General features: G+C 50.9%; 1 pseudogene; it reads left to right on the forward strand.

Annotated features, from left to right (window-relative positions):
• The first annotated feature begins 4,601 nt into the window (after positions 1-4,601).
• LOC136397111 (sialic acid-binding Ig-like lectin 14) lies at positions 4,602-7,723 on the forward strand (annotated as a pseudogene).
• Positions 7,724-10,314: the final 2,591 nt, after the last annotated feature.

Here is a 10,314-nt window from a genome sequence, read left to right on the forward strand (position 1 = left end):
TTAGAGGGACAGTCGTGGGACATCAATGTCACCTTCTCCCTAGAAACCCCTGACTCACCTGTCTCAATTGTACCCTTGGTATTTTAAGTTGTGGAAGAGACAGAGTGATGACAAAGAGAGTAATTGAAAGATGACATTTATTACTTTTATTTTCTGAGAGTAAGGAGGGAGAAAGAGTGTAGGAATGAGTGGGTCATGCAGGTTAATTATAATTCCCCTACTGGCTTCCTGGAACAACTTGCAGCACAAAGCAAGAAAAAGAGGATTGGTTAATAGTTAAGACAAATGGTCCTAAACTCCCCTCCTCCCTCCTCCCTCCTGAGAAACGAGGGTCACCTATGCTACAGACAAAGGAATCATGCACCCTGTGCCTGAACACTGAAAGGGTGTAGAAGATGTAAGAAATCTGACCTTGGGAAGCTTGTGTGTTGAAGCCTATTAGGTCACGTTGTTCTGCCGCTAAATAAATGCCCTTTCCTTCAGTAAGTTGTCTAGTGTCTTTTGACCCCCGGGAGTCACATCCTGCATTCCTGCAACAGGAGGAGTACTCACCACACCAGACAAGGGCCTCGGGAAGCACCAGGTTCCTCAGGAAGCAGATGCAGGTTTGGGGAGCCCAGCCAGAGCCCTTTTGGGGTTTCCAGGAGAAAGACAAGAGAAGGCAGAGTGAGCGTTCAGGATAGCCTGGATGAATAAATCTGGGGTTCGGGCCTGTGGGGAGGTCTCTGTGTGTCTGGTCCCAGGTCCTGGGAGATTTAGGGCAGGCAGGGTGGCTGGGGACCATGGGCTCAGGGTGAGTTGGTTTGCCTCTGAAAGGCTGTTCCTGGCAGAGGTCTTGGCTGTCTCTGGGAACTGGGTGCCCCTGGGTGTAGCTCTCTCCTTGGCCTCAAAGCTGACTAAGGTGTGAAAGCCTCATAAGACACAACAGAAAACAAGTAAACCCACCCACTGACGGCCCCTTGTTTCTCCCTGTGCCTCTCCCACTGGACTTGTCCTCAATCTCTCTGTGCTGGTCCTGCCCACCCACCCTCTGATCCTCCCTCTCTATTCCCAGGCTCAGGATGGAACTTTACCTGGGCTTTATCCTCCCATTGCCCAGAAGTTACCTGGCTGACACCTGAGTTTCTGGTCCCTCAAACTGCCCTGTCAGTGCAGACATCCACGTAGCAGTGTCAGGTGCTCAGGTCTTCTGTTCTGGTTCAAAGATGTGTACCTTCTGATGAGTAGTATAAAACATCCCAACATGTAATTATTATTAAGTAATACTAAATAAAAATTTGTTTTACATTTTAGTATGTAGTGCAGGGTCTTGAGCCAATTTATAGAATTCTGAGACTGACTGTGTTTAAGCCAATGGCTATGGGCCAAACCTGTACTGAATGTGAGCAGTGAGTTCATGCCTCTCCTCTAGAGGGCAGCACTGACTCTAGACCCAAAATGTAAAAACAGAATCCAAGTAAAGTTTACCTCCTGAAGGACCAACCCCCTGCGCGCTGAGTACTCACATCTCTCAGAGGTCAGAGTAGGGACCCAGGTGGTGTTTGTTTCTCACAGGAAAGGGTCTCCTGTGAGATGCATCCTGGAACATAAAATGCTGATGGCACCGTGTTCAGCAGAGGGCAGACTTCGTCGTGGTTTGCATCCAGGATTTGAATGAGTCAGACCTCTGCTGAGAAGTTGAACTAAAGAAATAGCCTTCGGAATAGTCACAGGGATGTAAAGTGCAGCACAGGGAACAGAGACAATACTACTGTAATAACTGTGCATGCTGTCCGGTGGGCACTGGAAATGTAAGGGGCTCACTTTGAAAAGTATGTGACTGTCTATCTACCCTGCTGTATGCCTGACACTAATATAAAGTCATATTGAGTGTGTACGGAATTGCAAAATAAAATTTAAATTAGAAAAATGGCACCCTTCAGACTGTGTGATTGCTGCTTGGTGCTTCACTGCATTACTCTGTTCTGGAACCCCCAATCAGGTCCCACAGGGACAGAGCAGGTGGGGCAGAGGAGTGGAATAAGCCTGCGATGAAGAGAATGATGGGGGTGTTGTAGGAAGAAACAGTGCCAGGATTACACATCCAAATTTTACATGGGTGATTGTTATGAATTTCACCATGAAAATAATTTTTATTTGAATATTTGGAAAATCTCTCTCTCTCTTATACACACATGACACACACACACACACACACACACACACACAACCTCTCTGAGATGAATTCTGTGGCCTTTCTTGAGTGTGAAAATGGCAGCGTCTTCCCCCAGCTCATTAGTGTGGGTGCATGAGGACGGGCCCTGTGCACTGAGGGGGTCAGCCTGGCCTCTCCTCTGCCCCTGAGGCCCGTCTTCCTGGTACAGGTTGTGGGGAATCTCCTTCCCCGCCCTCTGTATGTACCTGTGGCTTGTGGTGGCAACTTCCTCTCCTCTGTCCACCCCAGCTGTTGTTCACTGCTGACAGACAGGACGGAGTATGGGCTCTGGGGGGTGGGGCTGTCTTGGGGCCACATCTGCCACCTCCAGCTTGGGAGATGCCTCCAGTGTTATGGGGTGTGAAGCCCCCTGGGGACAAGGACAGAGAACTGGCTGGGGTTGACTCAGTCACCAATGTTCAATGATGTAATTAATCATGACTAGGCAAAGCAGCCTCCATAAAACCCAAGAGGACCAGGGTCTGAGAGCTTCTGGGTTGGGGAACACAGGTAGGTGCTGGCAGAGAGGTGACCTCAGAGAGGCCATGGAAGCCCCAGCCCCTTACTCCACACCTGCCCTCCCACCTCTTCCATCTGGCTGTCCCTGAGCCACACTCTTTTATAATAGACCAGTGAAGTAGGAAGTGACCTGTTCTCTGAGTTCTGTGACTTCTTTGGCAAATTAATAAATCCACAGGCAAGGAGGTCTTAGGAACTTCTGATTATAGCCGGCTGGTCAGTAACATTGGTGGCAGCCTGAATTTGTGACTGACATCTGATGTCATTCGGGGTCAGGTTAGGAATTGAACTCTAAACCTGTGGAATCTGATGCTGTGTCCATGAAGGTTGTGTTTGAATTCAGTTGAATTGCTTGTTTGTGTGGGAGAAACTCACTACCCTCTCTGCCAATGGAGCTGGTCTCAGAATACAAAATAGTTTATATTCATTTTCTTGTAGTGAGTCTTCAAAGTGGGTGTTTTATATCTTTATAAACTATCATCTAGCCCCTCACAGCCCAAATCCTTACAGCCACCCTTTTAATTTTTTTATTTTATTTAATTTTTTAAAATTTATTTTATTTTTATATAGGGACAGAGATAGAGTCAGAAAGAGGGAGATGAGAAGCATCAATCATCATTTTTTTGTTTTGACACCTTAGTTGTTCATTGATTACGTTCTCATATGTGCCTTGACCGTGGGCCTTCAGCAGACCAAGTAACCCATTGCTTGAGCCAGTGACCTTGGGTCCAAGCTGGTGAGCTTTTGCTCAAGCCAGATGAGCCCGCACTCAAGCTGGCGACCTTGGGACTCGAACCTAGGTCCTCCACATGTCAGTCTGATGCTCTATCTACTGCATCACCACCTGGTCAGGCACAGCCACCCTATTAAAAGTCACCTGCCTTCCTGGCTGGTTGGCTAAGTGGTAGAGCATCAGCCCAGCATTTGGAAGTCCCAGGTTTGATTCCCAGCCAGGGCACACAGGAGAGACGCCCATGTGCCTCTCCAGCCTTCCTCCTCTCCTTCCTCTCTGTCTCTCTCTTCCCCTCCTGCAGCCAAGGTTCCACTGCAGCAAAGTTGGCCCAGACACTGAGGATGGCTCCATGGCCTCCCCCTCAGGCACTAGAATGACTCTGGTTGCAACAGAGCATTGCCCCCTGGCAGGCATGCCAAGTGGATTTCTGTTGGGCGCATATAGGAATCTGTCTTTCTGCCTTCCTGCTTCTCACTTCAGAAAAATAAAAATAATAAAAATAAAAATAATATAAAATAAAATAAAATAAAAGTCACCTGCCCTGGGTGGTGATGGCTCCCGAGTGTGACAGTGCTGCCCCCGGACTGAAGTGTGGGGTGGAGTTGCTGGGTGTGGGGTAGCCGTCCTCACTTTAGTGGACAAGACCAGTTTTCTCTGAAGCACTGGTACCATTTTACATTCCAGAACCACTGCCCACACTCTCCTAACACTGCGTGTTTTCAGATACATTCATGTTTGTTCACTTGGAGCCACTGTAGTAGTATCTTATTGTGGTTTTAAAGAGCACCTTCCTGGTGAGCCAATTTTTTTGTATTCTTTTTCTATATGTCTGTAGAAATTCTATATTCTGGAGACTGATACTGTGATGCTTGGATGAGGTGTAAAATTTTTTTCTCATTTGATGGCTGTGGACTCAGCCGTTCCTGTGAGGTCTCCGTTATCTGCCTGAACGGTCAGGGGGCAGGGAGGAGAGCCTGGATGATTCCTCAGCCCCACCCACACCCCCAACCTGTGGAGCTCAAGTTCCCCTTCCAGGCCTGGCCACAGCTCTCTTGCCCATGACCTGCTGTCGCAGTGAATGGTCCCACCCCACAGCTAGGCAGTTCCTTCCCTGACACAGGGACTTTGACCAGCTCTGTCCTGTCAGATGCAGACATGGTGCCCCTGCTGCTGCTGCTGCTGCTGCCCCTGCAGTGGGGGGGTGAGTGCCCTGAGGAAGGGAGGCTGGGCAAGTGGGGGTGGGGCGGAGCTGCAGCTGAGACCTTGTGTCCCCCCAGGGTCCCTGCAGGAGCAGCCAGGCTATAAGCTCCAAGTGCAGAGATCTGTGAGGGTGCAGGAGGGTCTGTGCGTGCACGTGCCCTGCTCCTTCTCCTACCCTGAGAGTTCATCTCCTTCCACACGTACACTCTATACCTATTGGTATGAGGAAGGGGCCATCCCAAATAATGATGATCCTGTGGCCACAAACAACCCAAAGAAACCAGTGAAGAAAGAGTTCCAGAACCGATTCCTCCTCGCGGACCCCGGGACCAACAACTGTTCCCTGAGCATCAGAGACGCCAGGACCAGTGACTCAGGAACCTACTTCTTCCGAGTGGAGACACATGTGAAATATAGTTACCAGAAAAGCATGCTGAGTGTGCAGGTGACAGGTATGGCAGGGCCCAGGAAAAGACCCAGGGGTGTGGGACTGTGATCTAGAACAGGAACAGGACACCAGGACACTTCTTGATCCAGGTCTTGGGCTCAGGGTGGGCGGAAAACACAGAGGACCCAGAGCAGCTGTGGCCCTGAGGCAGAGGAACCACTCAGGGTCACACTCTCGGTCCTCGAGCCCTGGACCCCAGGCAACTCCCTCTCTCCCCCTCAGCCCTGACAGAGAAACCCGACATCCATATTCCGGAGCCTCTGGAGTCCGGCCGCCCCACACAGCTGACCTGCAGTCTGCCAGGGGCCTGCGAAGGGGGAAGCCCTCTCACCCTCTCCTGGGTGGGGGATGCTCTTGAATCACTGAACACTCAGACCCTCCACTCCTCAGTGCTCACCTTCACCCCGAGGCCCCAGGACCACGGCACTAAAGTCACCTGTCTGGTGACACTGGTAGCAACTTCGGTGACCACACAGAGAACCGTCCAGCTCAATGTGTCTTGTGAGTGTTGAGGGGATGATGGGAGGTCCCGGGGTAGTGGGACTGGTGTGTGTGTGTGTGTGTGTGTGTGTGTGTGTGTGTGTGTGTGTGGAGGAGGCTGAGCTAACCTGAGAACTCTTGCGTATGGATATAAGCATGGGGGGGGGGATGGGCCAGCAGAACCAAAATCCCACTTTCCCTGTTCCCACCGCCCTCCTTGGGTTCAGGGTGACTTCCATCCACTCCTCCTCTCTGAAGCAGGGCCATGTCTTTCTGTCCCAGATGCCCCCTGGAACCTCACCATAGACATCTCCTTCAGAAATGTCACAGGTAGGAATAACCTTACCCCATCTGGAGTGACCATTCCCCTGGGTACCATGCAGCAGAGGACATTCAGAGTTTGAATGGGATCAGATGTGGGAAGGGCAAGGATGAAAATCATCAGCCTCCCTCCCTCACCTCTGAGGCTGGGAGGCTATAGCCCCTTTCCATGCACACCCCTCTCCATCTCACCCTCTCTCTCTTCATTTCTCTCCAAAGCCCTGAAGATTCTGCAAAACACCTCCTCCCTGACCATTCTGGAGGGCGAGGCCCTGTTGCTGCTGTGTGAGGCTGACAGCAACCCCCCTGCAGAGCTGAGCTGGTTCCGGGGGTCCTCAGCTCTGAATGCCACCCCCATCTCCAGCACGGAGACCCTGGAGCTGCCCCATGTGAGGACTGCGGAAGAAGGGGAGTTCTCCTGCCGGGCTCGGCACCCGCTGGGCTCCCAGATTCTCTCTCTCAGCCTCTCTGTGATCTGTGAGTGTGGGGAAGTCTAAAGGGAGGTCACTTGAGGCCTGAAAGGCCAAAGGCACTGCTGACCCTGCTCCTCCCTCCCCACAGACCCCCCGCAGCTCCTGGGCCCCTCCTGCTCCTGGGAGGACCAGGGTCTGCACTGCAGCTGCTCCTCCCGAGCCCAGCCGGCCCTCTCCCTGCGCTGGCGGCTGGGGGCGGGGCTGCTGGAGGGGAACCACAGCAATGCCGCCTGCAGGGTCACCTCCCGCTCAGCGGGGCCCTGGGCCAACAGCTCCCTGAGCCTCAGCCAGGAGCTCAGCAGCGGCCCCAGACTCAGCTGTGAGGCCAGCAATGTCCACGGGGCCCAGAGCGCCGCTGTCCTGCTGCTGCCAGGTCAGGGGGTCTAATGGGGGACAGGCTTAGGGAGAAAGGAGTGGGTCACAGAGAAGATGGAGCGGGGAGAGTAGCCGGGCCTGGATGGGGGGTGATTGCTAGGACAGGACCCTCCATCTCCTGCAGGAACAGAACCTACAGTGGGTTCTGCAAGAAGGTGGGGAGATAAGAGACTAAGACTTGTACTGGGTGGTCTCATGCTGAGCTGGTCCCAGGAGGGAAAGGCCCTAGGCCCCTCCCAGCCCTCAGCACTGGGGTCCTGGAGCTGCCTCAGTAGGGGCTGCAGATGGAGGGGAGTTCTCCTGCCGGGCTCAGCACCTGCTGGGCTCCCAGTATGTTTCCTTCAACCTCTCTGTGCAGATTGAGTTGCAGGATGAGTGCTGGGGGCAGGCTGCCTGGTCAGGTGTTGGAGCTGTGGGTGGGACTGAGACCTGGGGACACAAAGTCACCCCCTCTGCTCTTCCCCAGGAAGCCCCCCTCCCCGCAGCTGTGTGACTGAGGAGCAGCAGGGCTCCTGGCCCCTGGTCCTCACCCTGATCAGAGGGGCCATCATGGGGGCTGGCTTCCTCCTCACCTATGGGCTCACCTGGCTCTACTACTCCAGGTGAGCAAGTCTGTCCCTCTCTACAGGGAAGTTCAGTGATTGGCCCTTAGTTCCAGGTGGAGCTGGGCTGCCCAGCCCTGCTTGGAGATAGAGCTAAATTGGGCAAGTCACTGAACTTAGACCCCCGGTGTCTCTGCAGGTGTGGAGGCCCCCATACAACCAGGCCAACATCCTGACTGATCGGTCCTTCTTTTAAAATGGGGAGAAGGTGCAGACACACAGTTTAGAGGGACAGTCGTGGGACATCAATGTCACCTTCTCCCTAGAAACTCCTGACTCACCTGTCTCAATTGTACCCCTGGCATTTTAAGTTGTGGAAGAGACAGAGTGATGACAAAGAGAGTAATTGAAAGATGACATTTATTACTTTTATTTTCTGAGAGTAAGGAGGAAGAAAGTCTGTAGGAATGACTGGGTCAGCTATTTTAATTATAATTCCCCTACTGGCTTCCCGGAACACCTGCAGCACAAAGCAAGAAAAACAGGATTGGTAAATAGTTAAGACAAATGGTCGTAAACTCCCCTCTCACCTCCTTCCTACTGAGAAATGAGGGTTACTTATGCTACAGACAAAGGAATCATGCACCCTGTGCCTGAACACTGAAAGGGTATAGAAGATGTAAGAAATCTGACCTTGGGAAGCTTGTGTGTTGAAGCCTATTAGGTCACGTTGTTCTGCCGCTAAATAAATCCCCTTCCTTCAGTAAGTTGTCTAGTGTCTTTTGTCCCCCGGGAGTCACATCCTGCATTCCTGCAACAGCAGGAGTACTCACCACACCAGAGAAGGGCATCAGGGAAGCACCAGGTTCCTCAGGAAGCAGATGCAGGTGTGGGGAGCCCAACCAGAGCCCTTTTGGGGTTTTCCATGGGAAAGACAAGAGAAGGCGGTGAGAGCGTTCAGGATCAGCTGGGATGAACAAATCTGGGTTCGAGCCTGTGGGGAGGTCTGTGTGTGTCTGGTCCCAGGTCCTGGGAGATTTAGGGCAGGAAGGGTGGCTGGGATCATGGGCTCAGGGTGAGTTGGTTTGCCTCTGAAAGGCTGTTCCTGGCAGAGGTCTTGGTTGTCTCTGGGAACTGGGTCCCCCTGGGTGGAGCTATCTCTCCTTGGCCTGAAAGCTGATTAAGGTGTGAAAGCGTCATAAGACACAACAGAAAAGAACCCACCCACTGACGGCCCCTTGTTTCTGCCTGTGCCTCTCCCACTGGACTTGTCCTCTCTCTCTGTGCTGGTCCTGCCCACCCACCCTCTGATCCTCCCTCTCTATTCCCAGGCTCAGGATGGAACTTTACCTGGGCTTTATCCTCCCATTGCCCAGAAGTTACCTGGCTGACACCTGAGTTTCTGGTCCCTCAAACTGCCCTGTCAGTGCAGACATCCACGTAGCAGTGTCAGGTGCTCAGGTCTTCTGTTCCGGTTTAAAGATGCGTACCTATAAAACATCCCAACATGTAATTATTATTAAGTAATACTAAATAAAAATTCATTTTACATTTTAGTATCTAGTGCAGTTTCTTGAGCCAACTGATGGGATTCTGAGACTGACTGTGTTTAAGCCAATGGCTATGGGCCAAACCTGTACTGAATGTGAGCAGTGAGTTCATGCCTCTCCTCTAGAGGGCAGCACTGACTCTAGACCCAAAATGTAAAAACAGGATCTAAGTAAAGTTTAGCTTCTGAACGACCAATAAATTCTCCCCTGCTCGCTGAGGACTCACATCTCTCAGAGGTCAGAGTAGGGACCCAGGTCATGTTTGTGTTCCACGGAAAGGGTCTCCTGTGAGATGCATCTCAGAACATAAAATGCTGATGGCACCGTGTTCAGCAGAAGGCGGGCTTGGCCGTGGTTTTCATCCAGGATTTGAATGAGTCAGGCCTTTGCTGTGAAGTTGAATTAAAGAAATAGCCTTCGGAATAGTCACAGGGATGTAAAGCACAGGGAACAGAGACAATACTATTGTAATAACTGTGCATGGTGTCCGGTGGGCACTGGAAATATAAGGGACTCACATTGTAAAGTATGTGACTGTCTATCCACCCTGCTGTATGCCTGACACTAATATAAAGTCACACTGAGTGTGAAGTGGAATTGCAAAATAAAATTGAAATTAGAAAAAGGGCACCTTTCAGCCTGTAGGATTGCTGCTTGGTGCCTCAGTGCATTAATCTGGTCAGGAACCCCCAATCAGGTTCCCACAGGGACAGGGCAGGTGGGGCAGAGGAGTGGAGTAGGCCTGCAGTGAAGAGAATGATGGGGGTGGGTGTAGGGAATAACAGCTCTAAGGTTTATACATCCAAAATAGCATAGTAGTTTCATGTCATGAATTTCACCTCCAGAAATATTAGTTTACTAGCTGTACCCGGCCACATGTTGCTGTGGCTCAGTCTGGTTAAATGGAAAAGAAAGAAAAGAGAAAGGCTACCTTTGTAATATGTTTAATTTCACAATGCTTGTGGGTATACAATATTTTTTGTTGTTCCATTGTCTGTGCAGATATACAGATGGTCTGGATTGCCAACTCTAGAACACGCAACATATAATTGTCCATGTAAGAAGCAATCCGTGTCTAGATCTAAACCGCACAATTCTAAAGATTGGCCCTGAGCTTTGTTGATGGTGATTGCAAATGCCATCGAATTGGGAATTGCAATCTCTTAAATTGAAATGGCATATCCATTGGAGTCATAGGAATGCGAGGAATGAGGACATCTTCACCTTTGAAAGGTCCTGTTAAGATTGTTGCTTCTACGACATTGCTCATTAATTTTTTACTGCAAGCCGCGTGCCATTGCAAAGCTTTGGCTGGTTGATATTTTGCAATATGATAATTGGCAAGCCGATTTTCAATTGCAGTACATGCGGTGGCATCCCTGGCAGATTGAGTGAATTAAAAAGTTCTGTTGGATAATTAACTGCTTCATCTGCTTCCACAACAGTGTCAATGGACTTGTATGTGACTGCCTCGCTTTG

This window comes from Saccopteryx leptura, chromosome 3 (assembly GCF_036850995.1).
Source record: "Saccopteryx leptura isolate mSacLep1 chromosome 3, mSacLep1_pri_phased_curated, whole genome shotgun sequence".
Lineage (NCBI taxonomy): Eukaryota > Metazoa > Chordata > Mammalia > Chiroptera > Emballonuridae > Saccopteryx > Saccopteryx leptura.